We start from the raw sequence: 22,083 nt of genomic DNA on the forward strand, positions 1-22,083 counted from the left end.
CTTGAAGCCTGATGCCATTTTTCTGTTGTGTAATTTGCATTTAACCCTGAAGATGCTGCCCACATGTGTTTCAGAGTAGTTGGAAAGGAAGAAGAGAAGCCAATGCTTGGATCTTTAGATGACAGAAAGTTCTTCCCTCCCCAACCCCTCCTGGAAACATCCCAGGGATCTATAGTGCTCCTGAGAGTCCTGTGTGGTTCACTTTAACAAGCAGCTACTACAACTTCCTCCCTCTTCATCTTCCCTCCAAAATTACCACATTGTAGCCTAAATACTAGTTACATGGTAATTACACTGAAATTAGTGACATTTCATGGAATATGTGAAGAAAGTGGGTGACTATGGAAAAGAAACCCAAGCCTTTTCACTATGTTTCATTCTCCTAAGGGAAAAAAAGAGTATTAAAATAGAACTTAAAGACAACCCACCAGAAAGAAAATGCAAATGCACTTTCTTTTCTTTTCTTTTTTTTTTTCTGTTAATGGCTTTAGTTTCAACTTTCAGTAAGGTTTTCAGAAAGGATGGGAAATAGCTAGTCAGAGAAACAAAAAGCTGTGCCATTTTTTTTTTTGTTTCAGTCATTTCAGTCATGCTTCACTCTTTGTGACTCCATTTGGGGTTTTCTTGACAAAGATACTACAGTGATTTGCCATTTCCTTCTCCATCTCATTTTATAGATGAAAAAACTTAGGCAAACAGGGTTAAGTGACTTGTCCAGGAAATATCAAATCTATATTTGAATTTAGTTCTTTCTAATTCCAGGTCCCATGCTCTATCCACTGCACCACCCAGCTACCATGCCATATACATCTCTAATTAAATTAATAAGACAATTTCCTACATAAGGGGTAGCATTGCCTCTGTGTCTATCTAAACACTTGTGGAAAGATACTCAGGTCAAAGTGGTCACATACTGCCTACTTTTCCATCCTGGAGATCTGTAAATTTCAAATCTTGGAGCTGAGCAATGGACTCCAGCCAATTTTCCTCTGGGCACCAATTGCTGCTGAAGTAATCAATCTGTCTGTGGTGGCTGTAGAGGAGAATAGGGATGGGTAAGAAGTTTTTCTTCCATCCACAAGGCTGTTGGTATCTTCCTCTTGCACATAAATGTTTCTTGGTTGGCAGCCCTCTGCCACACCCCCAACTTCCCTGGAATTTAGTCCGTGGCTCTTTTTGGCAGATGGGGTGGGAGAAGTTATGTCTCAGTTCAGGTTTACAAATAGTTATGAGCAGGTGTATAGGATCTCATTTCTTTTTGTATTTAGGTGGCTGAGAAATACCTTCCCCATGACTTAGGTTTATTCTTGATATCCCGAATTCCTTACTACCTTTTATTTGCTCTTTGTACTTAAAAGAATGAACCTGGGTTATATGCTGCCTTTCTCTGTAGTCCTCTTGGGAGACTGTATGGTTATTCCACTGGTTGCTCGAAACATCCTTGTATTAATCCATTGGGAATTTCCATTCTGGAGTTTTAAATCTAGAGTTGGAAGATTCTTAGGAGTAACCTAGCCCTAATACTACCCACTTTGCTGATGAGAAATGGAGACCCAAGATGATTAAATGACTTCTCCAATGACTGCAGAAGGAGGTGATGAGCTAAATAAATCTCTTGACTTTGTAATTAGATCTCACTTTTTTTTAAACAATAATTTTGCCTAGTTTGGCTCTTCGCCTCCTTTGCCAGACTTGGCTTTCAAGGATTTTCTGTTCTTAAAAAAATGCAGTCTTGAAGGATAAAGATTTTTAACTATGCCATAAATGCTTTAAATTGCTGAGACACACACACAAACGCACGCACACACACACACACACACACACACACGAAGTGTAATGGAGGCTTGTTGTAAGGAAAAGTTCCCCAATAATTGAAGGTACATGTAAATGGAATAAACTTTCTTGAGATGTAGTGTGCCTCCCGTTCGTAAATATCAAGTAAAGGCAACAGGACCATTTGTACAGGATATCATAGAGGTGATTTTTCTTCAAATACAGGTTGACTTGGATGAACTTTAAGTTTCCTTCTGACTTTGAGATTCGGTATTTCTTTCTTTTTGTTTGGAGGGGTGAAGTCATTTAACTCTTGCTTTCACCCCTCAAAAAAAAAAAAAAAAGAAAGTGTCAAGTATCTGAGGGCATATTTGAATGTAGGACTCAAGGGCCAGTGCTCTATTCACTGTGCCACCTAGGTGCCCTCAGAGATTCTATATCTCTTTAGCCATGTTTTAATAATCCTGCCTTGGTACCAACTTGTCATTTGACATAAATTTTTATGTGACTCAGTTTCCTCATCTGTACAATGGGGATAAAAATTCTAGCAGCAACAAACTCTACAAAGTTACTGATGAAACAAAAATGCCTCATAGATGATAGCTACAGAGCTGAAAGGAACCTTAGAGGTCATTCAGTGCTTTCATTTTATAGATGAGGAAGCTGAGACTTAGATAGATGAAGTAACTTTCTCAAGTAAGGCAGCAAGCAGCTGAGGCAGGATTCAAACCCAGATACTCCAACTTCCACAGCAGGGCCTTTATCATTGTACCAGACTTCCTTTCCATACACCTTATAGCAATGCAAAAGTATGGATTTCTTATTTTAAATAATATACTCACTAAAATTACAAATAGATTGTAAAAAAATGTGAATGCCTACTTAGAATAGGGGAAAGGAAAGGAATAAGCATCTGTAGCATCTACTATACGTGGGGCTCTGCACTGGGTATTTTTTTCAACAATGGTCTTATACCCATTTCACATTAGAGGAAACAGAAACAAACTGGGCTTAAGTGACTTGCCTAGGGTCACAAAGCTTGTAAATTTCTGAGGAAGGATTTGAACTCAGATTTTCCTGACTTCAGGGCTGACACTCTGTCCACTGTACTTTCTAACTGCCAAGGTTACCTAACCCTAATCCTACTCATTTTGGTAATGAGGAATGGAGACTTAGAATGATTAAATGACCTAGATTTCCAGTGTCTTCAGAGGAAGTTGATGAGCTAAGTAAATCTCTACAATTCAAATCCAGCTTCCGATACTTGCTAACTGTGTGAACTTGGGCAAGTCAACTTAACCCTGTTTGCTTCAGTTTCTTCAACTGCAAAATGAGCTGAAGAAAGAAGTAGGAAACCACTCCAATATCTTAGCCAAGAAAGCCCCAAAGGATATCATGGAGAGTCAGACATGACCGAAACAACTCAAAAGCTTCCTGACTCAAGGGCCAACGCTCCATCTACCTTACCACCAGCTGTAACACAGACAACTATCAAAGTTGTGTCTCAGCTCTTTCTCATTTGGAAGAAGTCTGAATAAATTAATATGACTATTGCCTTCTTGGGTCTGATGGGTACTGGAAATTTGATTTCTAAAATCTACCAAGGGACACCCACAGGGATGAAATTATTACAGCTTGAAGATTTGGTTTTGTGTTGGTTTTTTTCTGTAGTAGATGTTAGGCCTGAACTTAAATTCAAGAGGTCTGTTGAAGTAATAAGGTAGCAGGTACTCTTGCAAAGGATCTCCAAATGTCTTGTAGCCAGTGTTGGTTGTGGGAAAACGCCATATTATGATTTAATCATTGGCATTGCTCTGTATGGTCTGTTTCCTGTCAGGGTCTGGAAATCTTGTGTTCCATATTCTTTGCAAATAAACTCACATTGGTTTATGGTGTTCTCTCTGTCATTGCTTCACTTTCTGTTTTCTCCTGTAGGGTCTTTCTCATGTGCTTAAAGGTGAAATGAAATATGGATCATACAAGAGAAGGTTGAGCCTACAAGGCAGCGTCCATTTCCAGAAATGCTGACAGTGCCTTGCCTCCAAGTGACTTGGGAATTGAGCCAGGGGAGTGGGAAATGCTCAATATTTACCAGATGCCCTGAACTGTGGTGTCTTCTTGCTGGCTAGAAATTGTGAATTCTTCATCTACATTTCCTCTACATGCAGGAAGAATTATTGAACTATGTTTTCTTTTGAGATATCTAAGTTTTCATACAAAAACACCTTGTTTCTCCAGTAGAGATCAGAAGCCCTTAGTTTCTCTTCGTGTCATCCATAGCAGTGCTTTATTAATCAATATTTGTCAATTGGTGAATTGTAAGTTTCTTCCCCCCTCAGCTCGACAGTTAATCAGTCAGTCAATGGATATTTATTATTTACTCTATATCAGGAACTCTGCATAGCTGGGACGTACAAAGAAAAGGCAAAGATGTGGATCCTGCCCTCAAGGAACTCACATTCCAATGAATTTATCAATCAAGCATTTACTAGGTATCTATTATGAATCAGGCACTGCTTAGGGGGATAAAAGACAATAGTGAGACAGTTCCTGGTCTCATTTCCCTTTTCTGCATCTTAATTTCATTTTCTGTAAAATGAAAAAAAATGCATTGTTTATCTCTATGGTCATTTCCACTTCTGATATTCTATATTCTATCATTTTATGCACTAAGGTCCATTCCAGCTTGACCGTATTATGTTCTGGGACTCTTCCAGATCTGGTATTCTATCTTCTAACATTCTACATCCTAAGATCCTTTCTAATTCTAATATTCTATATTCAATGTTCTAACAGTCTATGCTCTAATCCAGAGGAACGGCTAGTTATCCTCCCTCCTGATGCCCCTGAAAAATAACTAAAATATACATCAATAATAGTTAATATTCATATTGCACTTTGAGGTTTGAACAGTAACTTATATATATATTGTCTCATTTGACCCTCACAACATCCCTGGAAAGTAGATACTATTATTATCTTCCACTTTACAGATGAGGAAACTGAGGCAATAGAGTTTCAGTGACTTGCCCAGGGTCACACAGCTAGTAAGTGTCTGAGGCAGGATTTGAACTTAGGTCACATGGCTGCCAAGTCCCTTCTTTATCTCCTGAACCACCTAACTGCTTAAGAGACAATCTCCTCAATTTCTTTGTCCCTCTTCCCCAATCACCTCTCTCCTCTCTGCAAAGGATTTGAAATAGAGGTTATGGTGAATGGTCGAGTTGAAGAGAGGCATAAGGACTGTTTTAATTCACATCAAATAGACCTGTACTAAAATTACTTATGAAAGGGGGGAAAAGGAGCAGTGGTTGGAAAGGAAACCGGAAACCTGCCCTTGACTTCAGAGCTGTTGTTTTCTTTTTCTTTCTTTTTTTTCCCCTCTCCCTTTTAAATGCCTGGTCATGGCTTGGCAGACTTTCAAACTCTAGGAAACACTCTGAAATTCCAGGCAAGGAGGGGTTTCCTTTGATGGCCGGGCCATTGTAACTTGACGAGAAAGGGTACAATGCTTCCTCTCACTAGCTACAAACCACAGTTTTCTGAATGAATTTGTTTCTCATGAGATAGTTAACCCTTCACCCTTCTGAGTCACCCTCTTTCTATTCTTACCCAGCTGTCAGAACAAGGTGAAAACTAGGGCAGCCTACACACATACACACACTCCCACACCCATCCACCCCCCCCCCCCCCACATACACATACACTAGCTCTTTGTCTTATTCAGTGAAAGAGAAAAATAGAAATACTAAAGATAACCCCACTCACTCTGGCCCCATAGGAATCAAGACCCACTCGTAGGTGTTTTCTCTGGGTTGCCCCTTAGTTAAAATGAGGAAGGTCATTGCTTCAATGACTCATTCCTCCCCCTTCTCATCTCATCTCCATTAGTTTCACAGCAAAAAACTGCTATACTGCTTCTCAGAATGTGTTTAAAGGCATAACTAAAATACACAGGATTAACAAGGAAATGGATTATATTGAAATTCAGAATATACATCCCCACACATATACCAATTCATATGCTGCTTGTTAAGAACCTTTATGAGGTGATGTTCATAATAAATACGTATTAGGTTCCTTGAAAAACACTAAAACAGACTTGGAACTATTCCTGAATTTAGTGAAAAATTGGGGGAACACACATTTTATAAATGTATGCAGTCATGGGGTAATATGAACATTGATTTAGAGCTGAAAGGACCTTAAGGAACATCTAGTATAACCCCATTATTTTACTGATGAGGAAACTGTGTGACTTGCCCAAGGTCACCCTGGAAGCATATGGTAGAACTGTCATTGAAACTCAAGTTCTCTGACTCCAAAGGCAGCATTCTCTATTGAAACTTACTGCTTCGCCTTTGTCTTGTCTAGGTCTTCTCAACCTGGAGTCCAGGGATCCAGGGATAAATTGCAGGGGATCTGTCAACTTGGATGGAAAAAAGTTGCTTCTTTATTTTCATTCACCTCTGACATTTAGCACTTCCTTCCAGTAGGAATATATAGGCAACATGTGTTGTATCTCGCAGTGCCCTGTGCATCTCCTGGTGCAGGGGCTATATGCTTATTGAATGACTGGCTGAGAAGGTCACCATAGACTGCCAAAGGAGTCCATAACACAAAAAAGTTACTGACACTGTGATCCAATCCAAAGTGATAATTCTTATGCATAAAGAGATGGGGCTCAGAGAGGAAATTTGACTTGCCCAAGGTCATGCATCAAATTAGTGGCAGAGATGGGACTAGAATTGAGGTTTCCTATTTCCCAGTCCAATGACTTATTAATTTGCTAGTTCAATGGAATCCTTTTATATACTGAATACATTTTAATCTGGAGTTCTTTCTGATAAGGGAAGATCTATAGCTTTTATTCACACAATAATAGAATTTCAGAATTAGAATGAACCTTAGAATTTACCTAGTCCAAAAGAAATGGAAAAATATTCTTTCTAAAACATGCCAAGCAAGTGGTTATCCAACTTTTGTTTGACAACTTCCACTACCTGCTGAATCCAACTATTGTACTTGAAGTTAGCATTAATTACTATCAACCAACCAACAAGTGTTCATTAAACACTTGCTACATGCTCAGTATTGTACTCAACACAGCTAGGGAGAGAAAAGAACAAATGACACAGGTCTTCCTTCAAAGGAACTTATTGTCTGGCTGGAAAGATAAAACCCACAGTGATGAGATAATTATAAAACAATGCAAAATGATAAAAATATTATGCATGAAATTTCTGATACTGTGAATGACAGAAAATGACAGAAATCATTTTGGAAAATGGTGCTTTGGATAACTGACCACTGAATTTTTCTATGACAATCCACGAAAATGATTTTAGGAAAATTTCTTTATCATACATATTGGCATTTTGATCTCCATAATTATAGACCAAGAAACTGTAGCAGCAGTTACAGTGTTCCTTGTACACAGACTGGCTGATCACATATGAAGTACCTTGATTTAATGGCTAGAACACTAGACTTGGGAGTCCGAAAGACTTGAATTGTAATACTATCTCAGATGTTTACTAGCTAGGTCACCTGAGGCAAATCACTTTACTCTTCAGATTCCTCTATAGATTACCCTCTATAAGATGGGGATAATAATAATAACCGACCTTCTGAGGTTGTTTTGAGGATCAAATAAGATAATATATGCAAAGCATTTTGCAAATCTTGAAGTACTATTTACATATTTGCTATTATATAAGGAATCATCTGTTTCATATTTAATACCTTCTATAATCTGACTCCAGGGTATTTTTTTTCCAGGATGATTTCATATTACTTCCCCTTATACTCTCTATGTTTTAGTTCAATTGACCAATTTGCTTTTGCCTCACCTATTAACATGCATCTGTAAGCAGTCTCTCAGGCACTGAATGCCATAGTTCATCTCCAATCCTTGGAACCTTTATCTTCCTTCAAGGCTCAGTTCACGTTACTTCAGACAACACATCTTTCTTGATCCACACAGTTGTTCCAGAAGCCCCCTGACAATGTCACTTTGTGTTCATTTGGTATGTTTTAATTTTATCGTATTATATGTATTCCATTTTATTTAAATTTATTGTATTACATGGATTTTATTTACAGATTTCCTCTTAGAATGTAATCTCTCTGAGGGTAGGGAGTCTTTCTTATTTGTATTTCTATCCAGGATACCTATCAAAAGCGTTGGTAGAAGTCGGACTAAATAGATATTTATTAAACTGAATTGAATTCTCAGCATGCTGGGGAAAGTCCCAAGTTTCTACCTCTTTCCTCTTCTTATTAAACTAGCTATTATCTGAAATTCCATCATTTGAATACCTTTAGCTTAAGACCTATTAAAATGAAACTTCTTTAAGCAATTCCCAATAATTTAGTTCTCAGGGTGAACAATATAAGCTCTGCTGTTTGCCTTTCGAAACTCTTCAAAGTCTGGATCCAGACAGCCTTTCCAGGATTAATGAATATTACCCTTATCCATGTGCCCCACATTCTAGACAAACTGGCCTACTTTCTGCTTCTGGTGCATAACGTACCTCATGTCTCTTTGTTTGTGCTCACGGCATCTCCCATGTCTGCAATGCACCACTTCCCTATTTCCACCTCATGAAAGTCCTGGCATTTTTAAGGGTCCAGTTAGTTCTTATTTGCTCCAGAAAGTCTACCCTAATCTCCCCACTTTCTGACATTCTCTTTCTAGAAATGACTGGACAGATAGAGTTAGCACATGGCTCCCCTTCCAGTTGATTGTAAGCTTCCTGAAGGCTTGAATGGTTTCATTTTTGTTTTTATATCTCCAATACTTAACCCAGTGCATATAATCAGATTCTAATCAGCAACAATTTACATTTATTATATAGTTTTACAAGTTCAAATTGCATTTCATAGACTATCTATTCTGATCTTTGTTCTAGCCTTGTATATTAGTACACATTTTCATCTTCCTTTTTTATAAATGAGGAAATTGAAAGCCAGAGAGGTTCGTTTAGTTACTGAAGGTCACGCAAGCAGTCAGTAATTGAGACACAACTTGAACCTGGGCCCTCTTTTTCCAATATCAGTCTTCCCTCTACTCTGTATCACTGTTTTCTTCCATGAAAAGGCGGCTGGCAAGGTGAAAACCAACCTTCTCTCGTTACCAAGCTCTCCATAGTGAGAGCACCTGTCATGTTACCACCTAGATATACACTGGTAAGTAATCTGTGTGTTCATCTTTTCCATCCTCTGTGGGTGTAATTTCTGGCAACCCAGTCTGTTCACAGGCAGCACCTGAATAACAAAGGGATAGAACAAGGTGGCGGAAGAGGGCATAATCACCACTCAGTGAAGGCAGATAAGCATCACTCTTTTACTTTGTAATGGCCCCAAAAGTTCCCAAAGAGTAAAACAGAGGCGTCATTTAAGTCTGAAGAGATTTTGGATGTGTCCAAGACATTTTTCCACTTTGGAAATTCACAGTTATCTGGTGTTTTTTTGGGGGAGGAGGCAAATTAAACCTTTCCAACTCTCTATGGAATACTGGATATAACTCATAGCTACGAACTAAAACAGATAACTCCTACAGTGGGGCAGAGCTGTTGGCTGAAATGAACCCTATTTTAACATAGTGTCTGGCATATAGAAGGCACTTAGGAAATGCTTGCTGACTTTATATGTTGGTTTGTGTCCTTCTTTCTAGAAGAGGACCAAAATGACATCATTATGTTGGAGTCAAGTACAATGTGTCCAACTGTGACTGATCAGGCCAATACAAGCTCAGAAGACTCTACAACAGATTAGGCACAGATAGTCCACATGAACATTTTGAGCAGAGAAGTCTCTAAATTTGTGCATTTTATGTTTATGTTCAGCTACTGCAATTCTTTGCTCATAGAGCATAGTACCTTCTTTGAGGCAACTGGCTATATAGTAAATGCTTAATAATTGCATTTTATTTTTATCATACATTCATTCTTTGCCATGCAGAAGATTCTAGAAAGAACTTTCTGCCAATGTGCACTGGATGAAAGCATCCAAGCACCATTAAAATTTATATTTGGTGGAATAGTAGTATGGGCTGAACCTTTGCTCTCATCAGTGCAGAGAACTCTTTATTCTCGTATGGGAAGTTCCTTTGAAACTTAAAAAAAATAGACATTTATGAAGCACCTACAATATGCTAGCTACTATGTGAGGCTTTGAGAATACAAAAGTATGAAATAGTTCCTTTTTTCTAGGAGCCCAAGTAGATAGTTGGGTGAAGTACTGTCTAGGATGTCTGAGACCAGATACATAATTAGAGTCTTAGAATGTCACCTAAGGAAAGTCAGAGTTTATTTGACTTAATATTCCCATACCATAGCCAATATGGGTCAGAAACAGGATTTGAACCCAGACTTCCTGACTTCAAGGTTGACCTTTAATCCATTTGGACATACTTCGACTCCACTGCAAAGGACAACTTGGTGATCAGGAATATGCAATAGTCTCAGGTCCATGGCAGATTTCCCAGGAGAGATTCTGTATACTAGTTTCTGGGCAAAAGGCCAAATTCTTTAAAATTGATCACATTATACTTGGCGAAAATTCCCAATAAAAAAGCAGACATAGATAATGACAGCAGCAGATCTGGAAATAAAACTTTTCTTTTTAAAGAAATTTGTGTTCCTAAAATAAAATAGTCTTTCTGTTATAAGGAGTCCCTCAACCCCTGCAGATTGCAATCCTCTATGTCTCATCTGTCACGATTCTTGTCAATATTTTTGATAAATCTTCTATTGATAAATATTCTATTGAACGTCTACTTAACTTGGCAGAGGCTTTGCTCATGTTAAGATTTTGTGGGTACCATTGCATTGTTTGGGCTGGCAATATATTATCTCCCACTCTCTATATGAACAAAATTAGGAGTTTTGGGAGGGTCAAGATTTGGGATTTCATTAATGTGGGGGAACTCCCCAGGTGGAGACTCCCTTACTTAATCAACAGTCATGTGATAATGCCTACCACATTCCAGGCACTATGCTAGGTGCTGAAAGCACAAAGAAACAAAACAATCCTTACTATTAAAGAGTTTACATTATATTGGGACAAACAGGTGTACATGTGAATAGATATAAAACATGTTGGAAGTAAGCATTGTGTGATTTCTAGTTAAGGAAGAGATACTAGCACCTGGGGCTATCAGAAAAGGTCCTTAGGAAGTAGATGAGAAATGCCTCTGAAACTTGAGAGTTATCCAGTGACACTGAAGGGTTAAATGATTTACCCATGATTGCAAAGCTAGTATGTATCAGAAGCAGGATATGAGAAAGGTCTTCCCATCTCCAAAGTCAGCCTTCTATCACAGAAGCAGCTGGTGGCTCAATGGGTAGAACACTGGCCTTGGATCAGGAAGTCCTAAGGTCAAATCTGGTCCTGGAGACTTAACTAGATGTGTGACCCTGGGCAAGTCACTTCACCTCTGTTTGCCTCAGTTTCCTCAACTGTAAAATAAGGAGAATAAAAGTACCTACCTCAAAGGCTCAAGAAGTGTCTGACACATAGTGCTATATTAATGTTTTGCCCTTCTAGTTACTATTCCACATTGCCTTTCTTTTCCAACCATACATGTCCTAATATCTTTTGCATCAATTCTCTACTCATAATATTATTGAAAAATGCTTCTGACTATATCTATTCAGCACGTTTTCCAGTACTCTTTGAGTCACGCATCCCATAAGAATCCCATGAGAATTACAGCCTCTGAATGAAAATAGTTAATTTTTATATAATACCATAAGGTGTTCAAAGTTTTCGGCATATATCATCTCATTCAATCACAGAGTGTTAGAGCTAGAAGGAACTTTAGGGATCATTTAGTTCAACTATCTTTTTTAAAATGGGAAAACGGAGGTCCAGAGAGTAAAGTTAAAAGAGGCATCACCTCTAGGAATAGGAGGCAATGATCCTTCTCTACTATACCTCCTGAGACTAGAACTGTGCTATAGATGCGCTCAGTACTTCATTCTAGAAAGGAAAAATTGTAAAGAGTTCAGATGAGCATTACCCGAACCAAATAATCAAACATTTATTGAGGGTCTACTATGTGCCAGGAACTGTGCCAAGTACTGGGGATGCTAAGGGAGGGAAAAGAAGAGTTCCTGCCCTCAATGAGTTTACAATCTAAGGATAACAGGGTTTAAGATTATGCCACACTTTGAAGGAGTGGGGGATTTTTAGCTCGGAGAAGATAGAGGTGACACATAGCAGATCTCTTTAAGGAAAGATGGCATCAGTGGAAGGAAATGATTCTGGAATCAGAGAATTTATTCCAAATTCTCCTTTTTATACTTACTACCACTATGACCAGGGGCAAAGCACAACTTCTGCGGATTTTAGTTTCTTCATCTTTAAAATGAGACGGTTTGATCAGATGACCTGTGAGACCCATTTCTACTCTCACAGGTAATCCTAGAAGCCTGGAGGTGGACATTTAAACTTATTTTCTTTGACGCTAGATTTCAGAATGACAAGCAATGGATAGAAGGTATCAAGAGGAAAATTTAGCCTTGTTTTAATGAAAAACTCCCTAACAATTAGACTTATTTTTAAAGAGAATAATTGATCTCAAGAAGTAGTAATTTCTTTCTCATTGGAGGTTTTGAAATAAAAGCTGAATGACCACTCATTGGGAATGGCATAGTGGGGATTCTTGTTCATGTTTGGGTTGGACTAAGTGGCAACTGAGGTACTGTCCATTTAGAGATTCTAGGGATATGTTTGATCACTTGACCAAGGTCTTCCCCATTTCAGCCACACAGCTGAGGCTGTCTTTCTGTCATTGAACCTATATTCTCACAAAATGCAAGGTCCGCACGTGTGTAACTCTCCTTATATGTTGACATAGGAATAGGTCTCTAAAAACGTACTTTTTCAGGTTTTAATGAGAAACCTAGAGTTGGCTCACCAAGGAAGACTAAAAATATATTAACCCATGCTAAGGATAAAATAATAAAAAAAACAAATTGTTATAACAATTGGTGGTGAAAAGACTTTAAAAAAATACAACATTCATTTTTACTAAAACTCTAGAAATCACAGGAATAAATGGATCTTTCCTTAATATAATAAATAATATTTATCTAAATCCAGAACAAACATTAATTAATATAATGGAGAAAAATGAGAGATCTTTTTAATAAAATCAGGGGTAAAACAAGGATGCCCATGATCACATTTACTATTTAAAATGGTGCTAGAATGTCAGCTCTAACAATAAGAAAAAGAAATTGAAGGAATAAACATAAAATGAAAGCCAAATCATGACATTTTGCAGATGATAAGAAGTATACTTAGAGAACCCTAGAAACTCAAATAGTAATAGAAGTAATTAATAATTCAAGCAAAGTTGCAAGATATAAGATTGTTGTTCAGTCATTTCAGTTATGTCTGACTCTTTGTGACCCCATTTAGAGTTCTCTTGACAAAGATACTGGAGAGATTTGCCTTTTCCTTCCCTAGCTCATTTGACAGATGGAGATATTGAGGCAAACAGGGTTAAGTGACTTGCCCGGGGTCACTACAGCTAGTAAATGTCTGGGACTCAATTCAAACCCAGGGAGATGAGTCTTCCTGACTCCAGGTCTGGCACCCTATCCACTGTTGCCACCTAGCTGCCCAAGATATAAGAAAAACCCATACAAATCATCAGCATTCCTATATAAATATCAAAACTGAGGAAGAAGATCTAGAAAGCTACACCAGAAAAATGGAAGTTTTTGCCTCTCATATTATATGTCCATTTTCTGGAATGGCAACCCTGATAGGGTCAGAAAAAGCTATATTCAGGGAAGGAAGAGGGAAGGCAAGGCAGGAGGGCACACTCAGTGTTAGGTCTTCCTACTGTGTAGATACCCTGTGGAATTTAGGTGGCCTAGTGTTCAGGGGAGGGGAAAAGGGGAAAAACACTGGGCTTGTGACTCAGAAGACCTAGGTTTAAGTCTTAACTCTTCAGTCTAATAGCTGTGTTACCTTTGAAAAATCATTTTACCTTTGGGGCCTCAGTTTCTTTATCTGTAAAATTCCTCATCTAGACCAACTCTGCCTTGATTTTTTGTTTTTACTAATTTCCCCCAATCTCACCTGATATCTATGGTCCTATCTACCTGTAAAATTACATGTTGAGCACTGAATGAGGTCAAAGGCAAAATGTACTGTAGAACTTCAGAGGTGAGAGCCACCTCTTCTAGCTAGGGTGGCCAGAGAAGTCTTTGCAGAGAAGGTAGGTTCCTCCAGTCAAGACTTCTTTGGCTCTGTGCTGTGTGTTCTCAACTGGAAAAGATGGCCTCCCTGAAAAAGAGGTGAAATAATTCCCCTCTTTGTGGTCTTTCATTTTCCTACAGAATCTGGGATGCTTAGACACTGTGTTGCAAATTCAGCTGGTCGACGTGGACGGACAGCAGAACAGGGGTATTAGATATAGACCTTGATGAAATGGAGGTCTGACTTCCTCTCAGGGACTCAGAGAGCAGACAGCAAGGCTTCCATGATAGTGGAGTTTGACTTTCCCTTCTTAGCTCATACTGTTTACTTGACAAAGTAAGCTGAAGCCTTCAATCTACAGAGACACATATTTGCTTATCTTTTTAAAACAATGTATTGTTGGTAGAATTCTTCATTATTCCAATCTTACGAAAAGCAATCCAAAACTACCCTAGAAAAGTGACTGACTGAATAGTTCATATTCTTTGGCCAGGAATCCCATTTCTAGGCATGTACCCCAAAGAGAGCCGTGACACTCTTTGTAGTAGCAAAATAAAACAAAACAAACCTAGAAACAATACTCAGTTGTGGAATGGCTGAACAAATTGTGGCATATCAATTAATGGAATATACAGGCAGTATGGTACAGTGGAAAGAGCAGTAGACCCTAAATTTAAGACCCTAAATTAATTTAGGTAGAACCTAAATTAAGAACTGCATATTAGGTATATGCAGTTGGACACTTTTACCATCTTTGTTGTTATATTTTTGTGGTCCATATTTTATGTGGGGGGATTCTATTTGGGGAAAGATTGTTAAAAAGTGACAATAATAGCAACAAACAAGAAGTGTCCAAAATATTTTAAAATTCAGCCCAAATCCCTGGCTATGGATGGTTCTCATTTAAGTTTGGAGGAAGGACAGAAGTTGTAGATGATGGAGACTTATAGATTAGGGAAGCTAGGTGATGCAGTGGATAGAGTACCAGGTCTGGAGTCAGGAAGATTTGAGTTCAAATATGGCCTCAGATACTTACTAGCTATGTGATTCTAGGCAAGCCACTTAACTGTCTTTGCCTCAGTTTCCTCATCTGTAAAAATGAGTTTGAAAAGGAAATAGTAAACCATTCCAGTATCTTTGCCACGAAAACCTCAAATGGGGTCATGAAGAGCTGTTCATGACTGAAACAACTGAGCAGCAACAAAGACATATAGCTTGTAAGCTCCTTAGGAGGAAGGATCATTTAATTTTAGTCTTTGTATTCCTAGAATCTAGCCTACTGCCTCACACACAGTAGGTGCATTCATCCAATCAACTATCTCTTTTCAGTCAGGTGCTTCTAATTGAGCCTGGTTTCTGTCCTTTTGGGCTGCTCCTTAGGAAAACCCTTCTCTAATTTATCTTGCTAATTTCCTGATACTGTTCTCATTGGCAAAGAAAAAACAATCAAACAAGCCCCCCAAAATGAAGGAATTTTCTTTTCTGATTTGGTTGTGATGCTCCTAAAGTCTGCAGTATTTTATTTGTTCCTCTAACAACTACCAACATCAGCAAAACACTCATCTCACATGCAAAATTCCCTAATTCTTAGTGACCAGAGCTATTTTGGGGGCCTCTAGTCTCTTCTTCTACTTAGCAAATTACTATCAAATTTTTGTCTTGGGAACAATACTGTCAGTCAATTCTCTTCTTGGCAACCATTCAACACCCAGCTCCAGCAAGCAGCTAATGTAAAGTACTTCTCAAACGTCAATTTATTCCTATTCTTGTTATTTCAAAGACTGGATCCGTGATCTCATTGATGTGGGGAACTCCTAATGAGGAAACACCCTCCACCAGTGTAGATCTGTACCTGGCCTTCAACTTATAGTCTTATAGAGTTGTTAAAATAGAGATTTAATGACTTATTCAGTCCTTATTTGACAAAGGCTGAACTCCAGCCCAGGTTTTTCTTACTCTGAATCTAGTTCTCTATCCACTCTTTCATTCTGCCTTTATTACTATAATCAAATATTACATATAAAATATATTATGAATTATATTATAATATAACTGTATTGTTATTTTTATCTCTCTTTTTTCAGGTGAAAAAATAAAATTAAACACTTGCTCTTCAGGTTCTCACAGTACCCAAAAGAGACTGTGGGTTTTTTTTAAGGTGACGTCTAAAGGTAAGAATATTTATTTACCAGAAAAAGTGAGTACAGTTTATTCTTTTTGGTTTCCTGGTTTCAAATCATGTGGTAACCTGAGATCTCATTTCCCCCTGTTTCTCTTCCTCCATTTGGGTTTTTACCACAATGAAAAGAACAGTAGCAAATGTGAGTGTAATTAGAGAAAAATAGTCAGATACATGATTGGGAATTTCCTTTGAAATGGTAGGTCAGGACTTGGCATTCACTGCCCAGGCATACCTTGTCCTGCCTCCATGAACATGCCCCACTTCCTACCTCCCACACCAGGCTGTGATCAGAAGCATCAAGGCATCCATACTCCATTTCTCAGAACAGAGTGAGGATGTCTGTCTTTGAAAAAAGCCAACCTAATTCCTCCTTTTAAAATGAGACAGGCAGGGCAAGAGAATATGGAATTCAAAGCTCCCAGCAGCTTTCTTAAGAACAGTAATAAAGAAGCTAAGCAGATCCTCCTAGGTGCTAGAGAACAGTATTAGGACCAATGGGGGTGCGTTTTAGGAAGGCGAATTTTCAAGATCAAAATGAAAAGTTTCAAGAGATCTGTCCAAAAATGAAGTGAACTGCCTGGGAAGGTATTGAGCTCCCACTTACTGAAATTATTCAAGAGGATGCTTGTGACCATTCATCAGGCATGTAATAGACAGAGTGCTGGACTTGGAGTCAGGAAGATCTAAATTCAAAACCTGCCTCACACATTCTTCTCTCAACCTCAGTTTTTTTCATCTTTACTAATGGGACCTAAAACCTAAAGTTGAAATGTAAAGCACTTTGCAAACCTGAAAGCACTATATTCATGTTTTTGATTATGTTGTAGATAGAATTTATTCTAGGGCAAAAGGTTCCACTACATCAGCTGTCACTTCCTTCCAGCTCGAGGATTCTATGATACAATTTCCAGGAACTAGGTTTTTGAAGAGACTTTTTAAATACAAAAGCATGAAGGAAAGGATTAGGACTGTTCTTACTAAAAAACTTAAGACTTTTTCCCATTCTTATATTTAGATGCTCCCTGAGGCTGTGCCCTAAAACCTCTTCTCTCTTTCATCTAATCTCTTCCATTTACACGCAGATAAATGAGAGGCAGTATGGCTCCATAGACAGAACACTGGATTTCAACTCCAAAGTGCCTGAGTTTGTATCCCAGTTCTACTTCTCTTTGGAGCGGGTGGTCTAAAACCTCAATTTCCCCATCTGAAAAATGGGTCAGATTAAATAATCTCATTTGGAGGCTGGGGAACACACAGAGGAGGCAATGAAGGTAATGAAAGTACTTGAAACCATGACGTGACTATTAGGTGAAGGAACCATGCAGGTTTAGCATGGGTGTGACTGCTTTCTTTAAGCATTAGAAGGGCTATCATGTGGAAGAATGCTCTCCTTGGTTAGGCAGGGTAAAATGCAGAACACTAGTTGGAAGTTACTGAGAGGGCAATTTAAACTGTATATAAAGCCAAATTTCCTAACAATTAAAACTGTAGGAGAAGGCAATGGACTGCTACAGGAATTAGTGAGGTCCTCTTCATGGTTGGGGGCAGGTCTTCAGTGGCATGTGACTGCTTGCCATATGTTGTTAAAGGGATTTTTGTTCAGATATAAGTTAGAGAAGCAGCATCTCATAGTGTATAGATAGCTCACTATCTATCCAGACTCTAAATAGTCTGTGGCAGAAGAGAGATAAATAGAGATTGGAAGAAGAGGGGAGGAAGAGGGGAAGAAAGAGGAGTAGAAGAAAGAAAAGGAGGAGGAAAAGGAGAAAGAAAGAAGAAGGAAAGAAGGAAGGAGAGGGAGGATAGAAGGAAGGTAAAAAGAGGAAAGAAGAAACTACGCACTATGGATATAAATACAAAAGTGAAGACATTTCCTGCCACATACAAATAAATGCCATCTCTGACTCTGGTAGCTGTGAGACCCTGGTTAACTCACAAACTCTTAATGCCCAGGCAATTCTTTAAGAATACAGAAAGAGTACAGAAAAGTTATCAATCTGAATTGATAAAGGTAATTTTTTTCCTAGGGAGCAACCTTCACTGATGAAATCATGGGTCTGAACTAATTAACTAACTTTCATATTTTCCTGATTCTCATTGCCATAGTCATTGGCCTAGCTAGTGCCCTCAGTACTTTTCATTGAATCTATAGCAAGTCTACTGACTAATCTTGTTTATAAGCCAGCCCTTGTTCACTCCACCTATTCGTGCTGCTAGATCAATTTCTTGATGCACAGCTCTATCACTGATGCACAACCACATCGCTTTCCTTTTCAATTCCTGTAGACACTGTCCCTTACCTATCAATCAAAGTCTAATTTCTTTTGTCTGGCATTCTTAGCCCTCCACAATCTGACTACAATTTAATTCTTTCATTATCCCCCTTCTGCTTCTCTTCGTGTACCTGATTTTTTCACAGAAAAAATGCTCAATATTCTCAGAATATTCAGTGGCTTTTCCCACTTCACAACCTCTGCCCTCTCTGGAATGCCTTTACTATCCTTCTCTATCAGCTGAAAAACTCTCGCTTTTCAAGGTCCAAGGGAATTACTGCTACCTGCTTCATGAAGCTTTCTTTTATTCTCCAGCTAGAAGTGATCTCTCCTACCTCTAAGGCCTCATAGTACTTTTTTGTACCTCCGGTATGCATTTTACCATAGTCTACTCAGTACCTCTTACAGATCTGTGACCTAAACCTGATTACTATGGGACAGACTAGGGGAGAGTAAACCACATTTCACTTTTACCAAGTCCTATCATTGGTTGAATTTGTATGCTTAATTAGCAGGCTCTTTTGATGCTCAGAAAATGAGACCCTAAATTCCTGAATATTGTGCCTGTGCGGGTTCTCTGCATCTATCAAAGCAATAAGGCTTAGACAACATAATATTTATGTGATGAGTAACATGGTGTAGTGAAAAGAACTCTGGATTTGGAATAAGAAAAGGTGGTTTTGATTTCTGGGTTCTATGCTGGGGTGATCCCATTGGCAAGTTACATGACCTACAGAATGTTTTTCCTTTTCTGCACTGTAGAGATTTGCAATATACTAGTACTATTTGCTTCATAAGCTTGTTGTGGGAAGATTCTTTGCAGACTTGAAGGAACTGTCTAAATATAAACAGGCAACATTATAATGATGTATGACCATGTCTCACCTCTCTAACCAGAATGTAAAATCTCAGAACTGAGAAGCCAAGATCGTAGAGATCTGAGACCCACTGTGTCAATTAAAGAGCGATAACACATCTGGAGGAGATGCTTCATGGTGACATCTGTGCCTCAGCACTAAGTTATTACATTTTCCCTCTAATTCTGGGGAGGATGAACTCTGCTCATCCTCTAACACTTTAGTTCTGCTGAGGGAGCAGGCTATGGAAGTCTACCTTCTGGTGTACTAGTCCCCCAACAACAGTCATCTCATTTCAACACTTGAGGTGCAAGTTAGGCATGTGTACGCTACCCCTTCCCAATCCCTCACCACTATTCTAACACATTTCTTTTCCCAGGACTATCACAACTCAGTTCATCCCCTCTCCTATACCATTCTACTCTATTTGGAATCCCAGCTCTCATGTTAACAAACTCATCTCTGTTCTTGTACTTTTAAACCAACACTTATTCAATTCTCTTTGCTTTAACAGAAATCTGTCTCCGCCCCAACAACACTTAAGAGCAGCCCTCCATACCACTGTATCTTAGATTCTTGAAATTTCCTCCTCATACCTTTCCACTGACCCTTCTACCTAGTCTATCCAGTTAGTGTTCCAACTCTCAACTCACCTTCACTGCTAACCTTTACATCCTCACAGATCACTCACTCTCACCTCTGCCTCTTGAAATTTACTTTGACTGTTACAAGTCTATTGAATCTATGGTGGGGTAGATATATGTGTAGGAAGGAAAGAAAATAAATGCATATTGATTGAAAAAACTTTTTTAAAAAAGAGATTCTTTATGATTAGCTCCGAGCTCCTGCTAACACTTTTTTGTTGTCTTTTTTATTGTTTCTGTCCTTTGCTTTTTCTCCATATTTGGACACTACTTGCTACCTATTTAAGATGATACTTTCCAGTTTCAAAGCTTTAGGAACACTCTCTCCTGGTTCTTTTACTATCTCTCCACATCTGTCCTCTTTGCTGGCTCCTCATTCTCTTCATGATCCTTTCATGTGGGTGTTCTACAAGACCCCATCCTTGTTCTTCTTCTCTATTTCTTTAGTTTCTCCCATGGCAATATCAATCACTTCCATGGTTTCTACTACAGCCTCTATGTAGATAACTCTGAAGTCCTCTAACTCAAGTCCTTACCTGTCCTTTGAGCAGTAGACCCAGACCTTCCAACTTTAGTCCTCCAAAGAGGACTAAAATGACATGGCTATGTTAGAGTCAAGTTACAGTGTGTCTGACTGTGGCTTATCAGACCAATACAGGCTTGGAATGCTTTACCACAGGTCAAGCAAAAAGAGTCCATGCCAACATTTGGTCTCTAAATTTGTACATCTCATATTTCTTCTAAGCTTCTCCAATTCTGCTTTCTTCATAGAGCATAGCACCTTCTTTGATGAGCACACACTATTCTGGGTGGTCTTGTGCTAGCGTCTCCCATGTTAGGCAATCAACTCCAAAGTTCTTTAGAGATATCTTGAGAGTATCCAAATACTGATAGCACAGCTTCCACTGGGTAGCCAAAACCAAGTTTATTATCTTGATTGTTAAGCCTGATTCTCCCTCAGACTTCACAGTTCTACCTCTGGTGCCACTATTCACCTGGTCACTCTCATATAAACACCCAAAAAAGCATAATAGTCTGACAGAAGGAGGGTCCTTGAAGCTTCTCTGCCCTCATTTTTCATAGTCCCCAGGTTCTGTCAATTCCAGCTCTTACAACACAAATTACGTTGGTGCACCTCATTACCTCCGGTATGGTCTATCACAATGGTCTCCTCAAAGTGCTTATCATCAATACTCTGTTCTCTTCTATTTTCATGTTACTTCCATAATAGTATTTATTACTTGTCATGTCATCCCTCTGGTCAAAAATTTCCCAAGTTCCCCATCACCTCTCAAGTGGAATATTAATTCTTTTGTTTCACCATCAAGATCCTTCACATTAGATTTGGTTCTACCAAGTTTTACAACCTTGACTCATGGTAATTGTCTCTGTGTTAGTGTCAGTCTGGACAATTCTGCCCTTCAACCATATGCTGTCATACTTTTATGCCTTTATTCAGGATAATATATAGTAACAATAACTAATATTTATATAGCTCTTTAAAGTTAGTAAAGCACTTTACAGATATTTTATTCTCACAACAATTCTAGGGAGGTAAAATTATTGTAATTCCCATTTTACAAATGAGGAAACTGAGGCAGACAGAGGTTAAGTAATTTGCCCTGAGTTGTACTGGTAGTGAGTATCTGAGGCAGATCTAAACTCAGATATTCCTGACTCCAGGCCCAGTGCTCTATCCACTGGGCCACCTAGCTATGCATCTGTATTTACTATCTATCTTTAAAGCCCAATTCAAATGTCATTTCTTCTAGGAACCCTTGACTGATCCTCCCACACCCTGCCCATAGTTGGTAATGATCTTTTCTATGAGTCCTTTCATTACACCTTGGATTGTAACTCTTAAATATACTTATTATGCTGTAATGTGTATAATAGAAAAACAGCAGGGCATAATGGATAGACAGAGGTTCTTAAAATCAAGAAGACCTGGGTTCAAGTCTTGCCACTGGCCAGGAGTCATTAGAGACTGATTTAACTTTTCAGCACTCTAGGCAAATCTCTAAGACTACTAATTACAGAGGAGGTGTTAACCTGTACTAGTAGAGGAATAGATATTCCTGTTGTGCACAATTGTAATCTGTGCTTGTGTCTTAGCCTCCTATTAGACTGTA

The sequence above is a fragment of the Notamacropus eugenii genome, chromosome 4 (assembly GCF_028372415.1).
Source record: "Notamacropus eugenii isolate mMacEug1 chromosome 4, mMacEug1.pri_v2, whole genome shotgun sequence".
Classification (NCBI taxonomy): Eukaryota; Metazoa; Chordata; class Mammalia; order Diprotodontia; family Macropodidae; genus Notamacropus; species Notamacropus eugenii.